At 39.7% G+C, this 7794-nt stretch overlaps 1 pseudogene; it reads left to right on the forward strand.

The window, feature by feature from the left end:
* The first annotated feature begins 5189 nt into the window (after positions 1-5189).
* On the forward strand, positions 5190-6281 carry LOC114008037 (60S ribosomal protein L6 pseudogene; annotated as a pseudogene).
* The last annotated feature ends 1513 nt before the right edge of the window (positions 6282-7794 follow it).

Consider the following 7794-nt stretch of genomic DNA (forward strand, 5'->3'; position numbering starts at 1 on the left):
TAAGGGTCAGACCCTGGAGAATGCAGTCAGACTCACCAGCAGCAGGGCTGGATGGAAAGGAGAAGCATATCTGTCCACTCTGAGGAAGCAAGCCTCCTTTGAACTCAAAATGAAATATTATTAAGTCACATTGGTCAAAGGTAACAGAGAGGGTCTAGGGAAGCTGAGAACGGGACAGGATGGATTAGGTAAAAATTCATTAGTAGAAGTCACCTGGAGGAATTTATTGAGGGTACAATAATGGTTCTTTGTGTGTCAGCAAAGTGTGTGGTTAGCGCAAAAGGAGTGCAAAATTTTTTGTTTGTTTTTGTTCTTATTTTTTATTGTCAGAGGGTGTGTGCTCTTGCTAAAGAGAGAGAGAGAGAAAGCAACCCCCAATGCGATGTGGTTACACTGCAATCTTTTTTCCTACCCGTCAGGATTTGGGGCACATACACACATGCCTGGCATGTATTTCAAGTCACTGGGGCTAGGATTTGAACCATGGTGAACCATGTGGGATCTGTCTCCCAGTGCACAGCACTTAACAAATATGCTACAGGGTCAGCCCAGGTGCAAGATTTTAATTATTAGAAAGAATGTCTTTGTGGAGTTTAATCGGCCAGACAACAGGAAATAACTAAAAAGTGAACTGCAAGCAACCTTTTTCCTTCTGTACTATCTTTGGTCTTAATCTAGAATAGCAGTCTCTTTTCTGGATAAACTTTTTTGTTCTTTTTTGCCATAGGATGTGTGGGCTCACCAGAGAGAGAGAGAAAGAGGGAAACTGAGAAATCGCACCCTCCAAGGGGGGGCATGGCCATGCCACCATCCTTCTTCTCTATGTATCCTCCTTAGATTTTGAGCACTCACAAACATGTGCCCAGCATGATTTTCAAGCCGTCATGTTCTGTACTCAAACTTAGCCATGTGGGAGTCCAGTGCCTTATTTCACATCACCTGCTGACCCCTTTCTGGATAAACTTTGTCTTCACAATATGCTATGAAGAACTTAGTACCACCTATTCTTGTCAAAAATGTTTAACTTGAATCAAATCAGGTTACAGAAAATACTGGGGTTAGAGTAAACGTTAAATGACACCTCTAAGGATAGTCAGACAAATCCAGCATGTGGGACATTCTATAAGACAACTGGCCTGGCATCTTCAGAAAGTTATTGTCATAGGAAAAAATAATAGGTGTGACTGTTCTGGCATAAGAGAAATGAAAGAGATACTAAAACACAGTGCAATCATGATCCTTAATTGGATATTATTCAGACCAATATAAAAGGCATTCTGGAGATAAGTGAAGAAATCTGAACATGGGTTGAAATGTAAAAAATATTGAAAAGTTTTTGATTGTTTTGAATGAGATAATGGTTTTGCAGCTGTTAGAATGACGTCAGTATTTTTAGGAGATATACTTAAGTTATATAGAGGGAAGCATATATTAATATTCTATACATATACAGACAAAGCAAATAAAACAAAATATTAGCAATTATTATATTTGGAAGTACATACAATTGTCTATATTATTCTTTCAACTTTTAGTGTGTTTGAAGTTTTTCACAGTGATTAGTTGGGGTTGGAGGTCAGGCTTTGAACAGAAATTCAGTGCAAAAGTCTATAGAAGAAGCAAAAACATAATTTCTGGCATTTTCCAAAAACTGTGGGGTGATCTCTTGAGCCATTCTTCTGAATACTTCCTAAAAGGCTACCCTGAGAAGGTCTAATAGTTTACTAAGCACCTACCATACATCCAGTACTTTGTTAGACCCAGAGTACACAGTGGTAAAGAAAAATGCTTTCACTGAGCACCTTTTGGGAAACATTGGGCTTTATGCACACTCCCTAATAGTATTCACTACTGATTGACAGCAGTCTTCCCAATCTCCTCTTTGTTTAAAGGACCTGATTGGGTTCAGGCAATTTTTACCTTGGAGATTAATCATGGTTGAAGTAAATCAGAGAAGGCCATCCATTCCCTTTCTCCACTGTTAGTTTCAGGACATTCAGGTAGGCAAGACCTGGCAAATGTGATTCAAGAGAACATCTTTTGGGGGGGTCTGCAGAGACTTTTCCTCACTAATAGCAAAGTGAACAACGGTGGGGAAAGTCCTTTGTGTCTGCCCCATTCTTTCCTGTTTGGGCTCTGCCAGGTGAGTCCATGTGATGCCCAGAGCTTGGCATCCATCATTATCTATGATGGGAGACATCGCTAACATGCTAAAGAAAGCAGAGAAGAAAGGCAGAGGGCTGGTCCTTTGGGAATTCATTAGAACAGGACCCAACCCTGGAGACCCCTAACTCCAGGTCAAGCTTCTCATTTTGTGGTAATAACAAGCCCCTTAGAACCTTCTCATCACGCAGTTCATTACTGGAGCTTATCAGTGCTCACCCTTGGGCCTAGCAATGCTACTTTCAGACATTTATCTTCAGGATATGGTTAAGCATTTGTTCAATGGCTCACTTGTGATGATAAACAGCCTAGATGTTGGTCTTCATAGCAAAAAGCACAACAGTCAAGTGCCATCTGATGGGCAAATTTAAAACCAACTTAACCATTAAAAAATAAAATGCAGACTACATAAGTTATAACTATATTAGCCAAGTATTAAATATAATACTGTAAAGAACATGTAATACCATGGAAAGATTATTATGTGGGGGAAAAAACAAATAGAATATATATAATGATTTTAATATATAGTTACTTTTGTGTAGAACACACACGTATGCCCAGAGTGACAGAGAAAGAGACAAAGAGAAGATATATACCTAAGTTATAATGCCAATTATCTGTAGGTGATGGAATTATGGACCTCTTTTCCTCATTCATTTCCACCTACAGTATTTGTGTATTCTAATTTTTCTGCAATGAGATGCTTCTTTCCTTGTATTTTCCACAGATCCTCAGCAGTGCTGGACCATGGTATGTAGTCTTTTGGCTTTCAAATTATTCCCAACATACCAGACAGTTTGAGAGTAAGACTACTTCATTCATAATTGATTTAAACTCATCCTAAGCTTTAGTCCTCAGGAAACAATGATTTGCCTCACCCAGAGTTTCAAGGTTTACTGTACAACATATTTCTAGAAGTCTGGGTTGTGGAATCCCATTCCTCTCTACCCTTTCTCATGCCTGTCCCCTGCCTGCTCCACCTCTCACCCTTTACTGGCGCTAGGCTGGGATATGAGTTGGGGTTTGTGTAGCAGCTGCCAGGGAAAAACTTTGAAGTGAGGGAGAAGTTTTGAGCTAATGGGACAGAAAACAAGTTTGCATAAAGAATACAGTCTCCAAGACAAACCCAGTTTAGTAGCTACCAAGAACCACCTCATACTTCTTCCTTCATTCTGAGAGTGGTTATTTAGCACCTATCATATGCCAGGGATTAGTCTAGGAACTGGAGGTATTAAGATGAATGAGCTCTGATCTCTGCTCCTAATTAGCTCAGTAGCTGGTAGCAGAGAGACTTACAAATAAAATTCAATGCAAGGATAAACTAATGTACAAAAACAGTAAAGACAAAAAGGAGAATAATTGATCACACTGGTGAGATTGAATTGGAAAAATTTCACAGAGAAGGTGATATGTGAACAAAGCCTAAAATTGGGAGTTGGAGTTTGAAAAGGGGAAAAGCATTTCATGCACAGGATCAGCAGAGAGGCATAAGACAGCTCGCCAACACTTGGCAAACCATGAGTGTGGTGTACCTGGGGCAGATCATTTTTAACACCTCCCCCTCTATCAACTTATTCTTAGTAATAATCATGAAACTAAATGAACAGTAACAATGGCCAGATTAAAAATGTAGAACGTGGTACTTTCCTTTCATTGAACTTTATGTATATAATCATACAGTTAAAAAAATAACTAATAAGTGTTTAAAAAAATCAAAGCATTTGCAAAAGGTACAACGCGATCATACAGTTACAAAAATAACTAGTAAATGTTTATAAAAATCAAAGCATTTGCAAAAGGTACAACGCAGGCAACTACTAAACTATACCATAGACATTTCACTTCTTGATTTATCCTTTATTTAGCATTAAAACATACAATAATTTAAAAGAAGTTTTAAATATATTACCAAAACTAGTAAAATACTTCACATGAACTAAAATTTCCCCTTGCCAAACAAAAATATACCTCCCAGTCAACTGGCTTGAATTTTAAGCACTAATTGAAAAATTCCAACTGGTCACAAAGGAAGACAAAGTGAAACAACTCAAGTTCTGCTTCTCTTACCTTCCAGTCACTGGCTAGCATTGCTTATTTGAATCTACTGTTGAAGCATGAGACTACACAGCCCCAACTATGTCTAACGTAAGCCTGATGAACTCTGACCTAATAAGAATTCACTCAGAACAAAAGCATAAAACTAGGTCTACGGGTGTTGGAGGCTGACTACATAACTAGAGCTCCAAATGGATTTACACGTGTAAAACAATATTTATTAACGAACAAGTAATAGAAAGCATCAGCCATGTGGAATCCTGGTAATCCCCTAATTACCAGGCCAAAGACTGGCCCTGCTTTTTGTTTTTAATTGATCTGTTTTCTGTTTTGTTTAGATTTTTACCATAGGGTGCATGCACTCCTGGAAAAGAGACGAGGACAGAGAGAGTAACTCTCTATATAGGACTTACTGCTTTTGCCATAATGGAAGAAAAACTACTTTTCCCATAATGCCTCAGATCTGGAAAGCATAATGCCTCAGATCTGGAAAGAAGTAGCAATCACATGATTGCTTATAGGCCAGCAGTGGAGCGCTTAGTTCTCTTTCCCATTATACAGATGATGGGTGAAAAAGCTGAGAAGATGGATACTAAGGAGAAGAAATCTTAAGCCAAGAAGGCTGATGCCAGTGGAAAGGTTAAAAGAAGTAATCCCAAGGCTAAAAATCTCAAGAAGTGAAGCTCCACTGCAGTCCAAACTGAGTGCTAGTCTGAGGCTTTGGCAGATACCCCCGATCTGCCATGTAGTCCAGCAAGGCCAGGTACAAGTACTCAGCTATTAAATCCCGGATTGAAAAGAAAAAGGAGAAGGTTCTTGCCATTATCATAAAGCCAATTGGTGAGGTCAAGAATGGTCCTACTGAAGATGTGCATCAAAAGGTGTTGAGCCACAGCAAAAAAAAAAAAAAAAAAAAAAAAAACACCTCAAACACACAGGCATCAGCCATGTGGAATCCTGGTAATCCCCTAATTACCAGGCCAAAGACTGGCCCTGCTTTTTGTTTTTAATTGATCTGTTTTCTGTTTTGTTTAGATTTTTACCATAGGGTGCATGCACTCCTGGAAAAGAGACGAGGACAGAGAGAGTAACTCTCTATATAGGACTTACTGCTTTTGCCATAATGGAAGAAAAACTACTTTTCCCATAATGCCTCAGATCTGGAAAGCATAATGCCTCAGATCTGGAAAGAAGTAGCAATCACATGATTGCTTATAGGCCAGCAGTGGAGCGCTTAGTTCTCTTTCCCATTATACAGATGATGGGTGAAAAAGCTGAGAAGATGGATACTAAGGAGAAGAAATCTTAAGCCAAGAAGGCTGATGCCAGTGGAAAGGTTAAAAGAAGTAATCCCAAGGCTAAAAATCTCAAGAAGTGAAGCTCCACTGCAGTCCAAACTGAGTGCTAGTCTGAGGCTTTGGCAGATACCCCCGATCTGCCATGTACAAGTACTCAGCTATTAAATCCCGGATTGAAAAGAAAAAGGAGAAGGTTCTTGCCATTATCATAAAGCCAATTGGTGAGGTCAAGAATGGTCCTACTGAAGATGTGCATCAAAAGGTGTTGAGCCACAGCAAAAAAAAAAAAAAAAAAAAACACCTTCAATCAGCATGTGAGAAAGCTGTGAGCTAGCATCACTCCAAGGACCATTCTGATCATCCTCACTGGATGCTTCAGAGGCAAAAGAATGGTTTTCCTGAAGCAACCAATCAGTGGCTTGCCACTTGTGTGTGACTGGACCTCTGGTCCTCAACTGAGTTCCACTGTGTCAAATACACCAGACATTTGTCATCGCCACCTCCACAAAAATTACTATTAGCAAAGTAAAAATTCCCAAACACCTCACTGATGCTTATTTCAAGATAAAGAAGCTACAGAAGCCCAGACATCAGGAAGGTGACATCTTCGACACAGAGAAAGAAATGTTATACGAGGTTGATCAGAAAGTTGTGGACTCACAAATTTTGCCCCAAGTCAAAACTGTTCCTCAGTTTCAGGGCTACCTATGATCAGTGTTTGCCCTTACAAATGGAGTTTAACCTCACAAATTGGTGTTCTAAATTTCTTGCCAGGAACCTAATTAAATAACTGATATATTAAGAAAAAAAGTAATAAAAATCTAACTCAAAGTTTCCACATACCATTAAAAATCAGACCCAGCTGCTATAGCCCATACTGGTTGTTACTACTATTATTTAGCAGGTTGAGGCCACATGGGAGGTCTGGGTTCAATCCCAGGCCACCCTAAAAAGTTGAGCACAGTGACACATACCTATTGTCCCAGCTACTCGAGAGGATGATGCAGAAAGGTTGCAACATAGCAAGACCCTGTCTTTAAAATAACAAACCTCAGTCATCATCACAGGAATCATTTAGAACTTAACCCAACAAAGTACTTCTTTCTAGAAGGTGTATTTAATTGATGGCGTTGTTTAGAATGGCAAACAAATGGTGCAAATAAAAAGTACACACTATTGTAGCCCCTTTTATTATTGTTCTTAAAATTCTCAGGGCCAATAGGTGGCCTGGTGGTTAGGGTGCTAGATCTTAACATGACCAGTTCTACTGCTCAAGCCCTGGCAGCTTGAGAAACACGTCAGGCACATGTGTGTCCAAAAGTCCCAAGAGAAGAATAGAGGAGAAGAGATTGTGGCATGACTATCTTTCCTGGAGGGTAATTTCTTGCTGTCCCCCTCTCTCTGTCTCTCTCCTGAATGCACATGTACTATGATAGAAATCTTTTTTAAAAAAAAATTATCTATAGACAACATACCCATTATTGCCTGCAGTGAGGGCGGATGGCTCCCTCCCTCCACCCCATTCTTGGCCTGCTGCTCCCAGTAAATATTTTGTTAGAGAAACAACTTGAGATTGGAGCCAAGATAAAGGGGCAGTGAGAGACGAGGACAGGTAGACAAAGCTCAGGCTAAAAACAACTTGGAAAAAAAATTTGTATTTTAATCTGCCAAGATAAATCATACTGTCAGAGAAGAAGGCTCCTTCAGCCTCACCTTAATGTTCTTTACAGGAAAATTCAGCCAAGCATTCCAGCCACATAGAAAGCTGGAGGCCTTCCTCACTCATCAGGATCCCTCCAGGATACGACAACGAACAACTATACACATTAGGGCAAAACAAAGCCCAACCCACAGCCCCACCATCAGTCCATCCAGAGTTTTCCTATAACCCACTACCTTAACTGCTTTATCATTTTTCTTTCATTGCCTGACTCTTTTTCTCATAAGGTTTTCCTTAGACATAGTCTGTGCCTCTTTTTCAGAGACAAACAATTCTTAGAGCTGTTTCAGAAGGCTGTTTTTACATAGCACCAGCCACACCTTATGAGGACAAATTAAGAGGAATGTAGTATTTCCCAGCCTGAAAAACACTTGGTTTCAACCCTTTTAACTTAATCTTGTCAATACTGCATACTGTCATGTGTTTGCCTTTACAAAGCATCTCCATGACCATAATGTGCAGCAGCTTGCTGCTGGGCTTCCTTAGGAAACCTGAGAATTTCTGTGAGACAAGGAGGAACCAAGGAACCATGCTTTTTAAAAAAGTAGAAGGTAA

The sequence above is a fragment of the Tupaia chinensis genome, unplaced genomic scaffold, assembly GCF_000334495.1.
Source record: "Tupaia chinensis unplaced genomic scaffold, TupChi_1.0 Scaffold000275_1, whole genome shotgun sequence".
NCBI classification, from domain to species: domain Eukaryota; kingdom Metazoa; phylum Chordata; class Mammalia; order Scandentia; family Tupaiidae; genus Tupaia; species Tupaia belangeri.